The sequence below is a fragment of the Mytilus galloprovincialis genome, chromosome 5, assembly GCF_965363235.1.
Source record: "Mytilus galloprovincialis chromosome 5, xbMytGall1.hap1.1, whole genome shotgun sequence".
Taxonomy (NCBI): domain Eukaryota; kingdom Metazoa; phylum Mollusca; class Bivalvia; order Mytilida; family Mytilidae; genus Mytilus; species Mytilus galloprovincialis.
In genome coordinates, this window is record NC_134842.1 from 23,461,407 (window position 1) to 23,481,001 (window position 19,595).

Below are 19,595 nucleotides of genomic sequence, written 5' to 3' on the forward strand. Positions count from 1 at the left end.
TTCATAATTAAGAAAATTAATGGTTTGATGGGCAGTTAAAAGTGATCATTTAACAGTCGATAATGGATGTAAATCAAACTAATATGGTACATAAAGGTGAGAATATGTCAAGAGAGCAATCTGTTTCTCTAGTGATTTAATTAAAATGTAAAAGTGTTTTTAGCAATTTAGTTTGGCGGGAACTATTAAGCAACGATTAAAAATCTGTCAGCTAGTGGTTGTTATGGTGAACTGCTCTAATATTTTTTTGTAATTTTTGCAATAATGAACTGTTCAACTGGATCAGTAAGTATGTATCTTATACCTATACCGTTATTTTATTTTTGATATACACTCTAACTCATCTATAGACCACATATAAACAACACGACGAGTGCCACATGTGGAGCAGGTTCTGCTTACCTTTCAGGAGCACCTGAGATCACCCCCAGTTTTTGGTGGGTTCTGTACTGGTTTTTGTCTGTTTTGTCCTTATTTTTTGCCATGGCGTTGTCGTTTAATTTCTATCTATGAGTTTGACTTTCCCTCTGGTATCTTTCGTCCCTGTTTTATATTGGAATGCAAGGAAGACTCAATATAAACTGATTAATGCATTCCTTTTTTTTTAAAACAGAGGACTGAAACCATTCAATAAACTGTTGCAGATACAAGTGCTAGTCCTGTCATGTAATGTTGTCATTTTAATGTTATATTTAACATTGCCATTAAAGCGGGAGTTTGGCATACCACAAAACCAGGTTCAACCCACCATTTTTTTCATAAAATGTCCTGTACCAAGTCAGGAAACTGATAATTGTTACATTATAGTTCGTTTCTGTGTGTGCTACATTTTAATGATGTGTTTCTGTTGTGTCGTTGTTTTCCTCTTATATTTGATGCGTTTCCTTCAGTTTTAGTTTGTAACATGGATTTGCAAACTCGCTATGAGGTTGAAGTTTTGATGTTCCGTGTTAAAGGCCTTACTGTGACTGTTATATGAATAACAGCAATACATGAACCATTCCTTTGCCTTTTTGTGTTTTGTTTGCTGTGCACATACTGATTTTCTCTCATAGATGGGTACCCCATATCTTTTCTTTTATGAAATGCCATTGTAGGTAAGAAATAAATCTTTTCTTAAAATGTAAAGCTCAAATTTGAGTACATACCCATGTTTAAATCTCTCCTTCATAGAACCAACACATTGTCATCGATTCTTTCAAAAATTGTTAATTTGTTTATTCGTTCTATAAGTTAAAATGGGTGTTGTCAATACTAAAAGCAGTCGTAATTTATTTCATAAACCTTTTATTGCATTATAAATTGAATAACGCGGTGAAATTCTTTTAAAACAATGTATTTATGACATTCTTGGGAGACAAACGTCTTGTAAGTTGAATGCAGGAGACACAAGTATTACAAACCATACATATGTAAATATAGATTGTACCTCTGCATCGAGTATTATACGATATTTCAACAACAGATGTGATTAGATTTTAAAAATAGTATTTTAATTAAGTACCCTATTCATGTTAATCGTAAATTCAGAAGAAAATTGAGGATGAGGTAAGCACTGGACATTTATTTTCAGGCTAAAACATAACCAATACTTTCACATGTAAAGTGAAGTATTTAATTTGAACACTTTTGCATATTAAATAAGCCATCCAGCAAACCATGTTCTGCCATTGTCATCACTCGTAATGTCTCCAGTGCGATCAAGTGTGGAATGAGTTCTAACAAAAATCTTATCCCCTGAATTGGCTGATATTACGAAAGTTCCTGTTAAATAATCAGTGGAGCATATCGTTTTAAAATTTCCGAAGACCGTGCCTTGTACGTCCGCATTTTTTACAAGTTGATACGAACCATGTGCATGACATTCAAATCGTATGCTAAAGGTAAAACCGTACACACCATTATACGGGGCTGTGAAGATACCAGTATATTCACTATATCCTCCATTTACATTGGTAATGGAGACATCAAATAGTAATGTATGATGTGGGCTCGGATTCCGTTCTACGGTACTCATATAGGCGTAGAATGCAGTGGTTTCTTGTGCTGCTCGAACTTTACTTTGCCTTTCTGAAAGTAAATAACAAGAAATGCACCAGTTAATTTTCCAATTACAGAGAACAAGAAAAATGAAAATAAGAAGACGTGAAATGATTGCCAACGAAACAACTGAAGGGCATGGACACCACCGGTATTCAACGATGACAATAACCGCATATTTATGATATGGTGATCTATGAAAGGCATTCGACATGACGACATGGAAAACGATTAAAAAGCGAAAAACCTGATGCTAAAAACTAAAAACAAAGACAAAGACAAATATGGCAGACAGCGACCATTAATGACAACCACTGAGTTGCATGCAATAATGTACTGCTTTCGATACTAGACATACTAGAAGTGTTTAATTAGAATCAATAAAAGAAAACGGTTCATGGTGGATGCCTATTTTAAATATACATTTTAAACATAATTGTAATATCAACTTATCAGATAGTACTTAAGACAACTATTGACGAAGATCCTGATTTGAAATATGCACAAAAACATATAGCAGAATTTGACTAGGTGTCTGGGTTTACACAATGGACAATCTTTTAATCAAGACCATTGGAAGTGGGCCCAATAACACAGTTATTTTGTAGTACATAACTGTGTCCTTGGACCTAATAAGACAGAAAGACTTGACCAATCTTTATAAAACTTTGCATAACCTAAGCTTATAAAAAAGAAGATGTGGTATGATTGCCAATGAGACAACTATCCACAAAAGACCAAAATGACACAGACATTAACAACTATAGGTCACCGTACGGCCTTCAACAATGAGCAAAGCCCATACCGCATTAGCAATTATGATATAGTTTGCCAAGTTTCATGGCCATATGGCATATATTAGAGAAATTAGGGTCATTTTGTTATTGACATTTGGATGTTTATTTTTGACGTATAAATTAAATAGCTGCAACTGTTAAGATTTTGGCCTAAAAAATTGAAATTTTGCAAAAATTTGCTTTTTAAATGCTGTTGAATATGATATATTAAGTATTAAAAGCATCTGAATACTCATTTATTTATCAGATGTATTGTAATTATTCCAAAGTCAAATTTATATGAGCCTATGTCTGAAAATAGAGATTTTGCAATTCAGGGAAGCCTTATATAAATATGCATTTTTCTCAGCCAATTTGAAGTTTTTGAAGTTTTTTAAGCCTAAATTATTCTTTCATATATATTAAATGTACTTTAAATGTATAAGAAAATTACAAAAAGAATACCACATGAGCATAAAATGGTCTTGGCAATGTAGTACTGAGAATTATTTAGGGTCGATTTAGGCGGTAGCCAATATTGACATATAAAAATGCACACAGAAGCTATCAGAAATGAAAATGTGTTACTTTTTGCTCATTTCTATTCTAAGGTGTTATGATACAAGAAGTCTAAACCAAAGATGCAAATCCTTTACTTTGATTGAGTTTGACAAATTGAAACCAGCAAATCATTCAGGAAAGTTGCCAAAGTACAGAATCTAGATTTCAGGAATCCATCTCTTAGGCCCGAGAACACAGTTATTTCGTAGTGCATTTCTTTTAGACAATAAATTCAAATTAAAAAAATCGCACCAGCTCTTTCTCAAAAAGATTTTTACAGTGTAGTGTACCAGTGAGACAAATAATATCAAAATTATAGAAACTTCTACCAGCTCTAACTCAAAATATTGACAATTCTATGTTAAGGGGGTGTAAAATTCAGTTTGACAGCTTCAGACGTGATAAAATTTGACCTTATTGAACTGGACCAAATCACTACTTAACATAAAGATTCATCACCCAAATAATTTTAAGATGTAATTACACCCCCCTATTTAATATTTCATGCATTTAATATCAAGAAATAAATTGGGTAAGTGTATCAAATATCAAATAAAACATGCACGTTATACACTGTTTCGATAGGGACTATATTCGTAGACATCGAAAACCAAAGGACGATAACTGTGTCCTTGGACCAGCGACGGTAAAACATTAAATGTTTAGATAGATATTTTAAATCTACGATAAAGCTACTGAATAGTCTTCTAATGAAACAACAAATTTACCAGGCTTTAAACTGTGTACACTAGACGCGCGTGTTGTTTTTATAGTGATTAATATGATAACACAATGTTGACTGCTGTAACCCTATTTTTGACATTTTTAACTATTGTGTCTGTTTGTTTTGTTCAAGCATCGGTGACAATATAATGGAATGTAATACGACTGTCATACAAGTGAGAGGTTTAGCTAGCTATAAAACCAGGTTCAATCCACCATTTTCTACATTTGAAAATGCCTGTACCAAGTCAGGAATATGACAGTTCTTGTCCATTCGTTTTTGATGCGTTTTGTTATTTGATTTTGCCATGTGATTATGGACTTTCCGAATTGATTTTCCTCTGATTTCAGTATTTTTGTGATTTTTTATTCTACAAAAGACTCATTTTTATAAATTTCCTCTTACAAAACTTTGATTGTTTTCTTTGAAAAACTAAGGATTTTCTTATCGCAGGAATAGATTACCTTAGCCGTATTTGGCACAACGTTTTGGAATTTTGGTTCCTCAATGCTCTTCAACTTTGTACATGTGTGGCTTTATAACTATTTTGATCTGAGCGTCACTGATGAGTCTAATGTAGACGAAACGCGCGCCTGGCGTATTAAATTATAATCCTGGTACCTTTGATAACTATTATCAGTGCCGCTCGAATAAAAAGTAAAAATGTTAAACTACATTAAAAGAACGAAGTTTAAGAGCACTGAAATTCTAAAGATACAAGTAAAATACTATCGAATAACACTGTATCGAAGAAGATTATTCCAAGTATTAACCAAGTTTATATCAAAACATACTGATATGTAGAATGTGAAATTCGGTAAACTGTCGAACTTTATATTTTGAATGGATAGAATTTTTTTATTGTCTCAAAGCACGCCATTATACTTTTCGTCAATCTTAGATATTCATTTTATGTTTTGTGGCAAATCATATATGCTCTACTATGACGTTTGTGAAAGATCCTGAAAGAAACAAAATCCGTTTTATCGTTGTCGATATTTCAGGGCTATAGCATATTAACCTTAATCGACCATTCAACCATGTATGCTCAGTGTGAGGGGTACCACGATTTTCCGAAGAGTTGAAACATATGTACCCAGAGCCGAAATCGTAAAAATCACCATGGAAAATCATATAATGAAAAATAAACAACTCGAAATAGATATGACTGGAACAGAAGAACACCATTTGCCTAAAAAGAAAGTAAGAATCACAAAACTCCGAGGAAAATTCAAAACCAAAAGTCCCTAATCAAATGGCAAAACCACAAGCTGAAACGCATCAAACGAATAGACAGCAACTGTCATATTCCTGACTTGGTACAGACAAAGTTGAAAGCAGAAATGAGTAAATAAACTATATTTTACTCACCTTCACCTTCTTCAACACCCCTCTGAAAAAAGCCAACTCTTTTTCTGGCGGCATACCCCAAAAATAGACTTGAATTATATGCTTTCAAATTAGCAAGTTGCCTTCCCTTCTCGCCATCCGATAAATTGACTTTATCCAAATCATCCTTAAGTTTGTTTATTTCTACTTCCTGTCTGCCAACAATTTGCTCCAGTTTTTGGAAACGGTCTTTCCATAGTGATTCCATATTGTTTAATTTGGCATGCATCTGAATCTCGAGTTCTTCCAGTGAAGCATTTGATAATGTAAGTGTCATTATTAGACAAAACAATATAACAACTTTGTCAGACATTTTGTTCTTATTGTATAAGAAAGAAATGCCAGACAGATTACAAATAGATAAGAAGTAGAAATCTTGAAGGGAAATACCCCTACACTTAAGGATGTACTTAGGTGAGGTTAAGTGAAAATTAATAAATTAAGAATTTAAAACTGATACTATAAGTTGGTAGAGCATTCTTAAAGGATGAATATAAGCTAAAATTATTGATAGGTCATTGACCTCCTTTTCGAGATATTTGAGATTTAAAATATGGCGGGAAAAGTCTGACACGGACTTTTACCTTACATTTGCATTGGTATTATTTGGGTCTCAAAACAAAAGAAAGAAAATCAAGAATCTTCTTAAATTTTGGAAAATGACCTTTCATGAGCTATTAAGTCTTATAGGAAAAAATAAAGGGGTGTTATGGGGAACAATATTTTACCTTGTATTGTATGGAAAAACACCAAGGAGTCCGAATGTTTGACACAAATTCCAAAACCTCACCTTAGTATATCCGTAAAATGATATGTAAATTTGACAACTTAAGCACCAATCAATACACATTTGGAAAAAAAAAAGTGAATCAAAGCAGAAAGCATACACAACAGAATATTTTTGTACTTTTTTGTTAACAATACAAAGTTAAATATCTACTGCCTCTTATAATTTCGACAGCCATGCGTGTTTATTTAAAATAGAAGTTGGAAATTCTGTAACGGAGAAAGAACTCCATGATTATATATTTCAATTCTTTGTAATTTATTTTTTTTTAACAACATAAATAAATATTTATTTCAAATATTGGCTTGTTACAATATCATTCAGGAGTCCAAGCTCCTCCTGATGTTCCCTGTTACAATCCACTAATCACTCAGGGTAGTGATTAGTTGTAAAATGCATATTACATTTTTTACATTATATATATATATATATATATTAAATAATATCACTTAATGTGACTATTCATATGTTTTCTAATAGTTGCTAAAACATTACTTTTAATTTTCAAACATACTCTTCTATTGAACTCATTGAGAAAAATTGAGAAAACGTTGACATTTTTTTTCTTTTGATCAGATATGTAGTAGGCTTTGTAAATTGAAAAACCCACAATTGTTAAAAAATAGTTTAAGTCAAAATATTCTTCCTGAGAAGTTTTATATCCAAATACTAAGCGTCTTAGTTTTATCTTAAAAGTTATTTTACTGTTCTTTAAAACTTCATTTATTTTATTCCAAAAAAGTTTTAAATACGGACACAGTATAAAGAAGTGATCATAATCTTCTTCTTGTGTACAAAAATTACAAGAACTATTGTTTACAATTTTCTACCTGCATAAAAGTTTCTTTGTAGGTAGAATATGTTGTAGTAATTTCCACCTAAGAATTCTAAGTTTATTTTCTTTTAAATATCTGAATAAAAATTTATATAGATAGTTTTGATATAACACATCATCTATATCAAATATACGCAGCCATTTTTTGGGCCCGATAGCTGGTTCAAATTTTTTATTTATCAGAGACTTATATAAAAGTTTATTTGTTAGTGCTTCTAATTTTATAGGTAAACCATCCAATATAAATTGGTTTCTTTTTATATTAACAATACTTTTTATAGAATTTTCCGATTTTAAAATTGCTGCCCAGTCTTTTGGTAAAGATTTCTTTACTAAATTAATTTCAGCTATCCAGTTTGATTTATTTTTTAGTGTATTTAAAATGATGTCTTGAGAAATACAGCCCTTTTCATCTATGATATCATTTACATAAATAAGATCGCTTTTAATCCAATTTTTTAAAAATATAGCTTTATTTTCAAATTTAATAAATTTATTGTTCCATAATATTTGTTTTCTTATATCTGTAAATGTTTCTGGGTTTTTTGTTAGACCTCCACCAGTTAATTTCCAACATTTAATAATATCTTTATAAAAATCTAGGATATTTTCAATGCTTTCGTCTGTCTTATCCCCACTGTTTGTTTGAAACACTAGCCAGTTTGACCCAAAATTATTAAAATAGTATTGAGGTATAATTGTCCACCCGCCCTCACAATCATTTACTAGTCTTTTTACCCACATAGCTTTTATAGCAGTGAAATAACTTCTGATATCTATCATATTCAATCCCTCCTTTTCATATGGACCAATAATTGAATTTCTTTTTACTTTATCTGGTTTATTATCCCAAACAAATTTAAAACAACTTTTTTCTATTTCTTTTAAAACTTTCTCTGGAACTCTGCAAGCAGATCCCACAAAAGTAAAAATGGGCACAATTAATGTTTTAATTATCAAAATTTTTCCAAAAATAGTAAGATTTCTTTTTTGCCAAGAACAAAATAATTTATTCATCTTTTCAATCTTATTTGCCCAATTTAGTTTTTCACATTCCTCTCTACAATGCCCAAAGTAAATGCCAAGAGTTTTAACTGGTCCTTTGCTCCAGTTGATTCCCTCAATTTTGTCTTTACAAGATTTAAGCTTTCCTACCCATAACCCCTCTGTTTTGTTTCTGTTTAAATTTAGTCCTGAATAAGAACCAAACATTTCAATTTCATTCATAGCTACTTGAACATCATATTTAGAACAACAAAATAAAGTTGTATCATCTGCCAGTTGCGAAATTTTTATAGTATTTTTTTTGCAGTCTAATTTTACTCTGATACCTTTAAAATCAGTATTGCTTCTTAATCATGAAGCCATAATTTCCACAGATAAAACAAATAATAAAGCAGATAAAGGACATCCTTGACGTATACCCCTTGTGTTTTTAAAGACCTCAGATATCCAACCATTATTCATTACACATGTTTGAGTATCGCTATATAAAGTCTTAACCCATCTTATAAAAGATTCATTAAATTCAAAATGTTTTAAAACTGAAAACATAAAATTCCATTCTAAAGAGTCAAACGCTTTAGAAAAATCAACAAAGACTATAGCCCCCTCAATTTTGTATAAATCAGTAAAATCAATAATATCTTGTATCTGTCTAAGATTAAAACCAATCAATCTATTTTTAACATATCCAGTCTAATCTTCTTGAATAAGTTTTGGTAAGATTTTTTTCAATCGTTGTGCTAGAGCGTACGATAGAAGTTTCATGTCAATATTTAAAAGAGAAATAGGACGGTAATTATCTAGTGACAATGGATCCCCTTTTTTTTAAATAAAAGCGTTAATACACTTGTACGCTGTGAATATGTAAGGGTTTGATCTTTATATCCAATGTTAAGAATGTTTACTACTATGAACTTTAAGTTATCCCAAAATTTTCTATAAAATTCAACGGTTAAACCGTCTAATCCAGGGGATATATTAATTTTCATTTTATAAATAGCATCTGAGCATTCTTCTACTGTAATATCCCCATCGCAGAGTGATTTATCATTTTTATCCATTTCTTTATCGAGTTTTGTCTCAAATATATATTTGTCACTTGACGTTTTATCGGGGCTTTGCGTCGAGTATAACTTTTTATAGCATTTTCTAATACTACAAAGTATATCACTTTGATCCGTTAAAATCTCACCATTTTCCCCTTTTAATTTATTGATTGACTTTTTTTACCTGTCTCTGTTTTTCTAAACCTAAAAAGTACGAGTTATTTTTTTCCTCAAATTCAACCCATTTCTCTCGTGATCTTATTTGTAATTTTAAGTCAGACACAAGCAGTATGAAATACCAGGATTGAAATTTTGTGATTGCGCCAAACGGTAGTTTCGTCTAGAAATAGACTCATCAGTGAAGTGCGAATCCAAAAAATAAACAAAATAGTCATTTCTTATTCGATGAGGTTAACACAACAGTAAGTCCCTTGTTAATCATGACGTTTCTTTTCCGCATTTTTCTAATGATATTTCTTAAATGTGCTTTATTTTGCATTTTTTTTTTCGTTCCTTAGCAATGGCTTTGAGAAGTTGATGTTTTCAAATCTGTTTTTTTAATTAAATGGAGCCAACAACCTATGTGGAGAGTGAGTTACTGTATTTAAACAGTAAAATCACAAACATTTGAACGTCGAGGAAACTTCAAAATGGAAAATCTGGAATCAAATGGCAAAAAAAAAGCTCAAACACATATCAAACGAATGGATAACAACTGTCATATTCCTGACTTGGTACAGGCATTTTGTTATGTAGAAAGTTAATATCATATGTGAACAAAACACAGACATCATAGGTAAAATATCAAAAATAGGGGTAATTCAAAATTTCCCTGAATTATATACACATTATACATTCACTACTCCATCTGTGTATATAGGGAACACTATCATATACAAAAAATTAATAAAAGTTAAAAAATATCTTGTTTAATATACATCTTCTAATGAATCAAACTATCAAAGTTGATGAGAGTTTATGATCTAATTTGCGGTTTTAAAATGATATAATATCAACGATATAGATCTAAATAGGAAATTAAGTCACGTTTGGAAATATATTCAAGATACCAATTGGAATGTTATGCATGTGTTAACACTTGAAAAAAGCAAACAAATATGTCATCGATTAAAATACGGTCACATTTAGTAACAGACATAACATGCACTAGAAAACAATTTGAATCTTGACGTCTTCACAGATAAAATTTCGTCTACCGTATTTATTCATTTTATGCTTGATCTTGACATAATTGTTTTTTCTGACAGTGAAAGAGGGTGTTAAAAAGCTTCATTTGTTTTAGTGACTTTTCTGATAAAATAGAACACACGTTTATATTTAACCAAATCTTTAATATTTTATGCTTTCATAAAACTACTATGAAGTGTCTGACATAAAACCCTCACGTAAACCCGCTCTGTCTTTTATCAATTTTAATTTTAAAAAGAAACTTCAATTTTCTTTATATAAAAATAATATTATATGATTACATTACTCATTCAAAAAGTATAAGATCTAAGGTCATGGACAATAAATCTTTTAAATGTCCAATTAATTTCGAATTAAAGATGACTGAAAGCTTCTTGCAATGATCATATAAACTGTTACAGAAACCTGTCCCCTCTTAACAGATGTTACCCGACTGGGAAAGAAGTAATGAAGTATTTTGGTCTGTTGTGGAGAGTTGTCATTTACACCACATCTTCTTTTTAATACAAGCGCTAATAGGGTGATTTCACCTCTTCGAATCAAGAACCACCTTTAAACATACAAATATAAGTCAGTTAAAACGTAGAATTTATAAAAATCAAATAAGAAACAAAAAAGTGTCGAACATAAAGTAACAGGATCGGTTGAGCACAAAGACGTATATATAGGTGATAAACGGGTCATTTTACCTCAACAAATTTAGAACTATTATCAGAGATAAGAATATAAAGAATTTAAAAGGGGGAAGGATGTTAAAAATCGAAGAAGTAACGAATAAGGAATAAGGAATAAGTATTGAATTGGTAACAAATACGGAATAAGGAATAAGTAACGAATAGGTAGCGAATTAAGAATAAGGAATAATTTACGAATAAGGAATTAGAAATAAGTAACCAACTTGACGACCCTTATTTTAAGACATAAATATATCTTTGGCTTGTAAATAAATATTGTGTCTATAACGGATTCGCATCGTTACCAGTAGATTATCGGATAATTTATCTGAGGCTCGGACTTTAAAATTTATAATTTAACTATCGAGATTAGCGTTGAGCCGGTATATCGTAAATCTTTTAAAACCCTCTGTCAGTGTTCACTAAGTGGAACATCCTGTAGACAAATTCAATAAATTTATGTAAAATAAATAAAACAAAAAACCGAACTCAATGGTAAATTTTCAACGGGTTAGTCTACAAATCTGACAAAATCTAATGCTATCATCCAACGAAACGAGTGAAAAACAACTGCCATGTTTCTGACTAAGTTCAGAAATATCCGAAGAAAATAGAGGGTTTTATTTCCTGTTTTTGATATTTTTAGTATTTTGCCTTCGAATATGGAATATTCAGTGGTGTTCTTTTCGTCTAATGGAAAATAAGTAATAAAATCGACGAAATATGATTACAAATCTATTTTAACGGAGTAATAGTCGTTTAATCTTGTCACAGGCAATTATTCTTTGTAAGGAATAACTAATAAAACAGTACAAATATTAACGAAGAACGTCAGCATAAAATATTCCAGGAGAAGTGTAAGTTTATGAAACTGTCCAACGAGCAAAACACGTGTTTCCGAAAGATCCCTCGATATTTAATTTATGAGCGTACATCACGTGTTTCCTGAATATGCCTTATTAGGTTAGGTCGAAATATGATTTATTCGTGCAGTTGTGTTTCAGGTATATCTCTTTTTAGGGTCCGGTCAAGATAAAATTATTGTGCACATACAACGTGTTTACGCGGAATATCCCTTATTATGTTCGATCCATTGTTTGAAAAAATTCAACGTATGGTTTCTGGTAACATCAGAAGATGATTGGATGAGTTTAAGGGTCATAACTTTTATCAGCTCGCTTGATGAAACAATTATGTTACAGGTGTATATGAAACTGTGTGAAATTTAGAAGACCACTCGAAGGAGAATTTTATTTAACGAAAAATAAAAAAATATTGTTTAATCATTAGAAAAACAGATTCTTACATAGTAACTTGTTGATTCTAGGATTTATCCAATCTCGATAGTTAAATTATAAATTTTAAAGTCCGAGCCTCAGATAAATTATCCGATAATCTACTGGTAACAATGTTAAAATCTACTAGTATATAATCATCATACTTTGCAATTTTAAAATAAATCAGGGAAATTTCTACAGCAGCGTAAAAGGTCAAACCAATTGTTATATTTCAAAGAACAAAAGTTTATGACTAGTAAATGATTTAATGAAGAAATAGTTATGAAAGGTACCAGGCTTATAATTTAATATGCCAGACGTGCGTTTTGTCTACATAAGACTCATCAGTGACGCTCACATCAAAATATTTATGAAGCCAAACAAGTACAAAAATGAAGAGCATTGAGGACCCAAAATTCCAAAAAGTTGTGCCAAAAACGACTAAGGCTATCTATGTCTGGAATAAGAAAATCCTTAGTATTTTGAAAAAATCATATTTGTGTAAACAGAAAATTTATTAAAATGACCATATAATTGATATGCATGTCAGGAAATGTTAATATACTTATTCATAATGATCTCTTCCATACATCATTTGACCTTTAGACCAATATATTGTTTTCACAAGTTTGTATCTAAACAAAAACTAAAAACACTTATCATTATTGTTTTATGTATTTCCTGTCGTAAAAGTAGTGCTCTATTCATATGTAAAATTCATAAAATAATTATTAGGACAATTTCGCTATGAACTAAATACTAGCTCCATAAATTGCATTGTGTATGGTCTTAATATATGCGTTTTGCATTGAGCGTTCTTAAAAGATGAAAGATAAATAATTAATCTTTATTTCAATCAACTCTTAGTTTTCATCAGTTTACGGCAGTGCAATATTTGGTATTACTTTTGAAAATATTATTTACAGTTTCAGTTTTCTTTTCATCAGCAAAGATAGTTGCAAATAAGTTTCCCATTAAAATTACAATACTTTGACGTTCAACATATAAACATGGATGGATACCTTATTTCTTTAGTTTTTTCTATTAGTTACTGTCATAATTTTTCATAGAACAATTCAATAAAATGTTCAAGTACTTTGTCGTAAGGAAGTGCGTTATGTTAAACAAAAAAACACTTAATGATACGAACAAAGATTTAGGCAATGATTTATTTCAAATCCTGTTTAAGCTAGTGTATATAAATTCATCATAAATACAAGGATCCAATAAAGAATTTACGTCAGACGCGCGTTTCGTCTACAAAAGACTCATCAGTGACGCTCGAATCCAAAAAAGTTAAAAAGGCCAAATAAAATAATTAAAGTTTTGCTAAGGTAATCTAAGACTATTCCCGAGGAAGAAAAGCCTTAGTATTTCCTTAGTAATAGCCTTATATATTATATTATATATATTAAAACGAAAATCGCACGTCCCTTTTATCAGACAAAAATAGTTAATCGGAAGATGAACCTCGCATCATTACCCTGCATTAGACGACAACATTCAATGTCAATTGAATTTCGAAGGACAGTCATTATCGTGAATGAACTAACTTAGTAAACTTTTGCATGAATGATAACATCACGTCCTCTAGCAGGTAATATCATTAAAGAAGGTAGAACCGGTAATAAATTGTTGTTTGATTGACTTATCAATTGAATAGAGCTCTATCTAATTAATCTCAGAGGATACAATATTATTCCATCAACAAATTGATGAACAAAGTAGACAGATTGATATAATATTAACCTGTGGACTTTCTAAAGGATAAAAATAATAATTGGAATATATCGTTAAATTGTTAACAAAAAACGTAGACAAATTTTGTTAAGAAGTATTATCAGTGGCGTAGTTTTAATCAGGTACATATCGAACTGCAGGATGTATAAAAAGTTAAAAACTCAACCACTTTTAGGCATTTACTAATTTCAATATTATGTTAAAAAGTATAGAAATACCGAAATCAAGGTAAATCTAAAAGGAGGAAGTCCCTAGAAACTGACAAATATTATCAACCAACGCTACGAGTGGAACACAACTGCGATGTTCCCCACTTGGTACAGACATTTTTCGAGGAATTCGAGGAACGTGCTTTTTCTTTAAGACTCCGGCAGTTCCACTGATGGAACATGACAATTGTAACCTGTTTCATACCGCCCTTTTAACCGTAGATAATGTGTATACAAACCAAAGAGTTTTTATACTCATTTTCAATATCTTTCAAAATGTTTGGTCTCAATGCTCTTCAACTTTGTATTTTATTTGTTCTTTATAACTTTTTTTTAATCGAGCGACAATGGTAAGACTTTTGTAGACGAAACCCGCGTCAGATGCTTATACAGAATTTTAATCCTGGTATTTACGATGAGTTTATTTCAGCACTGTTTGTGCTGACATGAATCATCATTGATATTGTTATATTTGTAAATTAACTGTTTACACAATTTTGAATATTTTGAAATACTAAGGATTTCTACCTCAGGCATAGATTACCTTAGCTGTATTTGGCAATTTCGTACTTTATTTGGACTTTTTAACATTTTTGGATTCGAGCGTCACTGATGAGTCTTTTGTAGACGAAATGCGCGTCTGGCGTATATATAAAATTTAGTCCTGGTATTTATGATGAGTTTATTCATCCATTAATTGATATGTTCATGGTTTTGTTACAAACGTTTTTTATACTATCTTGGACTTCTTTTTTTATATTTAAGTTAAAATATAAAGAAATCAATTAGTAGGAAAGTTTAGTTTTTTTTATATAAATTCAAATGTAATTATCTATATGTTTGTATCAAAAAAAGTCCATGCAAGAAAATAAGCCTCATATTAATGCTTTACTTTGCGTTTGAGTATGTAGATTTAAATTTTAACCTGTCGTGACATGTCAAGACAATGATTACCACACAACTCCCAGAACAAACATATGCCGAGACCTTTCAAACGTTTTTAACACTTTCACTGACTTTAAAGTTCTCATTCGCACATTTCTGTGACAGATTCATAGCAACAAATCGCAGCGTCAGTAAAGTTCAATCCCCAAAACGCTTTAAAGATGGCGTTAACATATCTCATCTCATCATTAAATAACTTTTTGTTAGCGCCTTTCATTTTAGTTATTGAGTTAGCAATTTAAAGAATAATAAGATCCTAACATTTGATTATTCAACACGGGATGTTTTGTAAAGAGCTGTGAAAAGGTGTGTTACTGAGAACATCAATATCATTGGATCACGCTAGTAACTGTCATTTGTCGTTACAGTTAGGTCTTCATAATGTTCATTACAATATCGTAGCCATCCTTGGTAAACTGTAAATCAAAACAAATTGGCACAACTTTAGAAAAGACTTAACTCGTATAATTGAAAAAAATGAAAATTTTTACGAATAGTTAACAGTTAAACATTTTTAACACATTTAGGATTAAAACTTAGTAAAATGTTGAGGCCATACGGTGACCTATAATAGCTGTTTATTTCTGCTCTTTGTTATCTTGTGGAGAGTTGTCTCATTGGCAATCATACCACATCTTCTTTTTTTATATATATAAATAACACTTTTAAAATTTTAAAATACGTATTACTGTATCTCGCCTGATATTCTTCCTCATTTATAACAACCTTCCATCATCACCGAACTGAACAAAGAAATAACACGACGAGTGCCGTCAACGGTGCAGGAAATGCTTACCTTTCCGGAGCACCTGATTTTACTCCCAGTTTTTAGTGGAGTTCGTGTTGTTTCTTCTTTATTATTTATAACTGTTTATGTAAATGTCCTTTGGTTTTTAGTCTTTGTTTACTCCTTGGTTTTGATTGTTATTGTCTTCAGTAAGACGACAAACAGTTGTTACATACACACTGCTCTAACTTATCTTAGTTATAACGTTACGTTCTTCCATAAAATTTAGAATGAAATTTGGGAATACGTCAAAAAGACTACAACCCAACCAAAGTGATCTGTGTCCCAATCAGTTTCAATCGAAGTTCATTTTATCTAGATTTATCTCTTGATAACCACCTTACGAAAGTTTAACATCGGTAAGATACTGTCGCCTTAAGTTTGAGCTTATTCTTAATGTTCCTTATACACTGTCCCTTTGGATAATGAGCTATTCGATTCACTTTCTATCTAATTGATGAAGAAACAGAATACAACATACATTTTCAACGTACATTTTCACTAAAATGTTGCCTAATAAGTTGAGGCTATTCAAATTGTATCGAAATATGAAATTTCACCTTGAAAGGACCATTGATATTTTTGCTGGTGCACAAAACCTCCTGTTCACCCTTATATTAAATGCAAAACGTAATGAAAATATTAAACAGACTGTTCAAAGAAATTTAATGTAATCTTTAACGACCGGTAATTTTCATGATGAGTTGATATCATCTATTTGTTCGTTGTTATACCGCACGAAAAGTATACTATATGTAATTCCCTCTAGATAAAAAGAGAGTAAAACATTAGCAACGTCGTTTACATGTGGCTACCTATAAAGGGAGCTGTTTGGTATACATCATAAAGATATCTGTGCGTTGTTGTACATTTTGTGTATAAACTTGCTAGTATGTCGAGGACAAAAGAAACTATGTATTATATGATATGTGGAACTGTCCAAAAGTTTGTATAATTCATTTTATACCTCTGTGCATTTTTTTAATTCTTTCATTTTTCTTTCAGATATATTGATGATGTCCTGGATAACCCATATTTCAGCCAATACTAACATCTCGTATATCCCAGTGAACTTAAAATTAAAGATACTACGGATACAAGAAGGGCTGTTTCATACTTTGATCTTTTCCTCAATATCGACACAGATGGATGACTTCACACTTAACTTTATGAAAATGGGACAATTTCAACTTCCCAATTATCATTTTTCCGTTTCTCAGCTGTAACATACCCTCTGTCCCATCGTATGGCGTTCACGTCTTTCAATTGATAAGTTATACTCATGCATGTTCACACTATACAGAAACTGCTCCAACAAAGTTATTAAGAGGAAAGATTAAAAATGACACTCCGTAAATTTTGTGGACACGAATTGGTTAATCCATAAAATGTTTCTGTGTCGGAACTAACTAAGGTAGTTTTACCACGTCTCAGATGTTGGTTTACCATTTACGTCGTCTGGTCTTTTGAGTAACAAACATGAACTATTCCCGAATATGACTGTTATGATGAGTGTGAATTTGAGTTGCTATAAGACGTGTTATGGTATGTGTCTATTCAACATTTATGTTTTTAATTATGATGTTGTATTTGTAATTATGATCGGACATTGGTAAATGTCTTATCGTTTGTAGATGTTTCATTTTCTGTTTTTTTTTTTATTTTCGAAACTTATGAAGAAGTCAAGATAATTAAACATCCATGTATATGATTTTAGTTTAAAGTAGCGAATTATTTGTTTTACAGTTAGATTTAGAAGAAATACCCACATACCTTTTTATGGCAATGAATTATCTAATTACTAACACAATTCTATTGTAATATTCTTGTAATTGTTATAAAATACATCAAATAATATGATTACAAGCCTAATCTTGATTGTTATTTTTATTTTTTTTTAATTTACCTGTGACGTGACTTTTGTGGCGTTGATACACTTGTGTGACAGACAAGGCGTGGTTCTGTTGTGCTATTTTGTGCTGTCTGAGGTTGTTGTATGTGGTCTATGTTATTCTATTTACCTGTGACGTGACTTTTGTGGCGTTGATACACTTGTGTGACAGATAAGGCGTGGTTCTGTTGTGCTGTTTTGTGCTGTCTGAGGTTGTTGTACGTGTTCTATGTTATTCTATTTACCTGTGACGTAACTTTTGTGGCGTTGATACACTTGTGTGACAGACAAGGCGTGGTTCTGTTATGCTGTTTTGTGCTGTCTGAGGTTGTTGTACGTGTTCTATGTTATTCTATTTACCTGTGACGTAACTTTTGTGGCGTTGATACACTTGTGTGACAGACAAGGCGTGGTTCTGTTATGCTGTTTTGTGCTGTCTGAGGTTGTTGTACGTGTTCTATGTTATTCTATTTACCTGTGACGTGACTTTTGTGGCGTTGATACACTTGTGTGACAGACAAGGCGTGGTTCTGTTGTGCTGTTTTGTGCTGTCTGAGGTTGTTGTACGTGTTCTATGTTATTCTATTTACCTGTGACGTGACTTTTGTGGCGTTGATACACTTGTGTGACAGACAAGGCGTGGTTCTGTTGTGCTGTTTTGTGCTGTCTGAGGTTGTTGTACGTGTTCTATGTTATTCTATGGTTAATGGTTTACTTTTTTAAATTGTTATTTGGATGGAGCGTTGTCTCATTGGCACTCACACCACATCTTCCTATATCTATTATCATGTCAAAATATATTATTTGTTTGTGTATTTCTCTGTCCTGAATGTTATTGCATTTATTTGTACTGTATTCCTGTCATGTGCTGTTGCCATTTTCCCCTCTTATAGTTGATGTGTTTCCCTCGGGTTTAGTTTGTAATCCAGATTTGTTTTCTCTCAATCGATTTTTGACTTTTGAACAGCGGTATATTACTATTGCCTATATTTGGGATACAAATCTTACCTGAAACAAAAAAAGCAACCAGATATAAAAACAGCCACTACACTTCCAATTCATAAAATATATTTTATCAAAATTTGCATTATCTTAATTGGCAATAGTAGAGTGTACATAGAACCAAATGAGAACTATAAGAAAGATGTGGTATGATTGACAATGAGACAACTCTCCACAAGAGACCAAATGACACAGAAATTAACAACTATAGGTCACCGTAATATGTATGGTTATTGCATAGACTTTTTTTTACAAGTGCCACGCCTTTAATTGCTTTTTGTGCCCTTCAAAATCTGGCCATTTGGTATTCCTATAATATCATTGTCTTACTTAGGAGTATGCAATGATATGAAACCATCTATCATATTGCATGATTTGGTTTTGCTCGGAAAGTAATCAGCCCGATGCCTTTTACGACGTACTTGAATTGATAAGAAATCTAAAAAGAACACGTTTATTGCTATAAGAAAATGATCTCTGTATTACCTATCCACCAGAGGATTTCCCCCTATTAGGTTAATGCATCATTTCAGAAAATCACACTGATAACAATCAGAGCTTTCTTCTATTCTACGAATTGTCCCCTCAAACCATAAAATAAAGAAAGCATCAACTCATTATTTATCTCTGAAGATATTCACGCATTTCATGTCTTTAGAAATTAATTGATTGTTGAGCAGTCGCCTTGTGTGTATAGA

General features: G+C 31.5%; 1 long non-coding RNA gene across 1 annotated transcript; it reads right to left on the bottom strand.

Annotated features, from left to right (window-relative positions):
• Positions 1-1,592: 1,592 nt before the first annotated feature.
• Positions 1,593-5,861, bottom strand: LOC143074399 (uncharacterized). Its single transcript, XR_012977834.1, has 2 exons — positions 5,473-5,861; positions 1,593-2,070 (listed from the first exon to the last, which is right to left on the bottom strand). It is a non-coding gene; the product is annotated as an uncharacterized LOC143074399 (long non-coding RNA).
• Between the last annotated feature and the right edge of the window lie 13,734 nt (positions 5,862-19,595).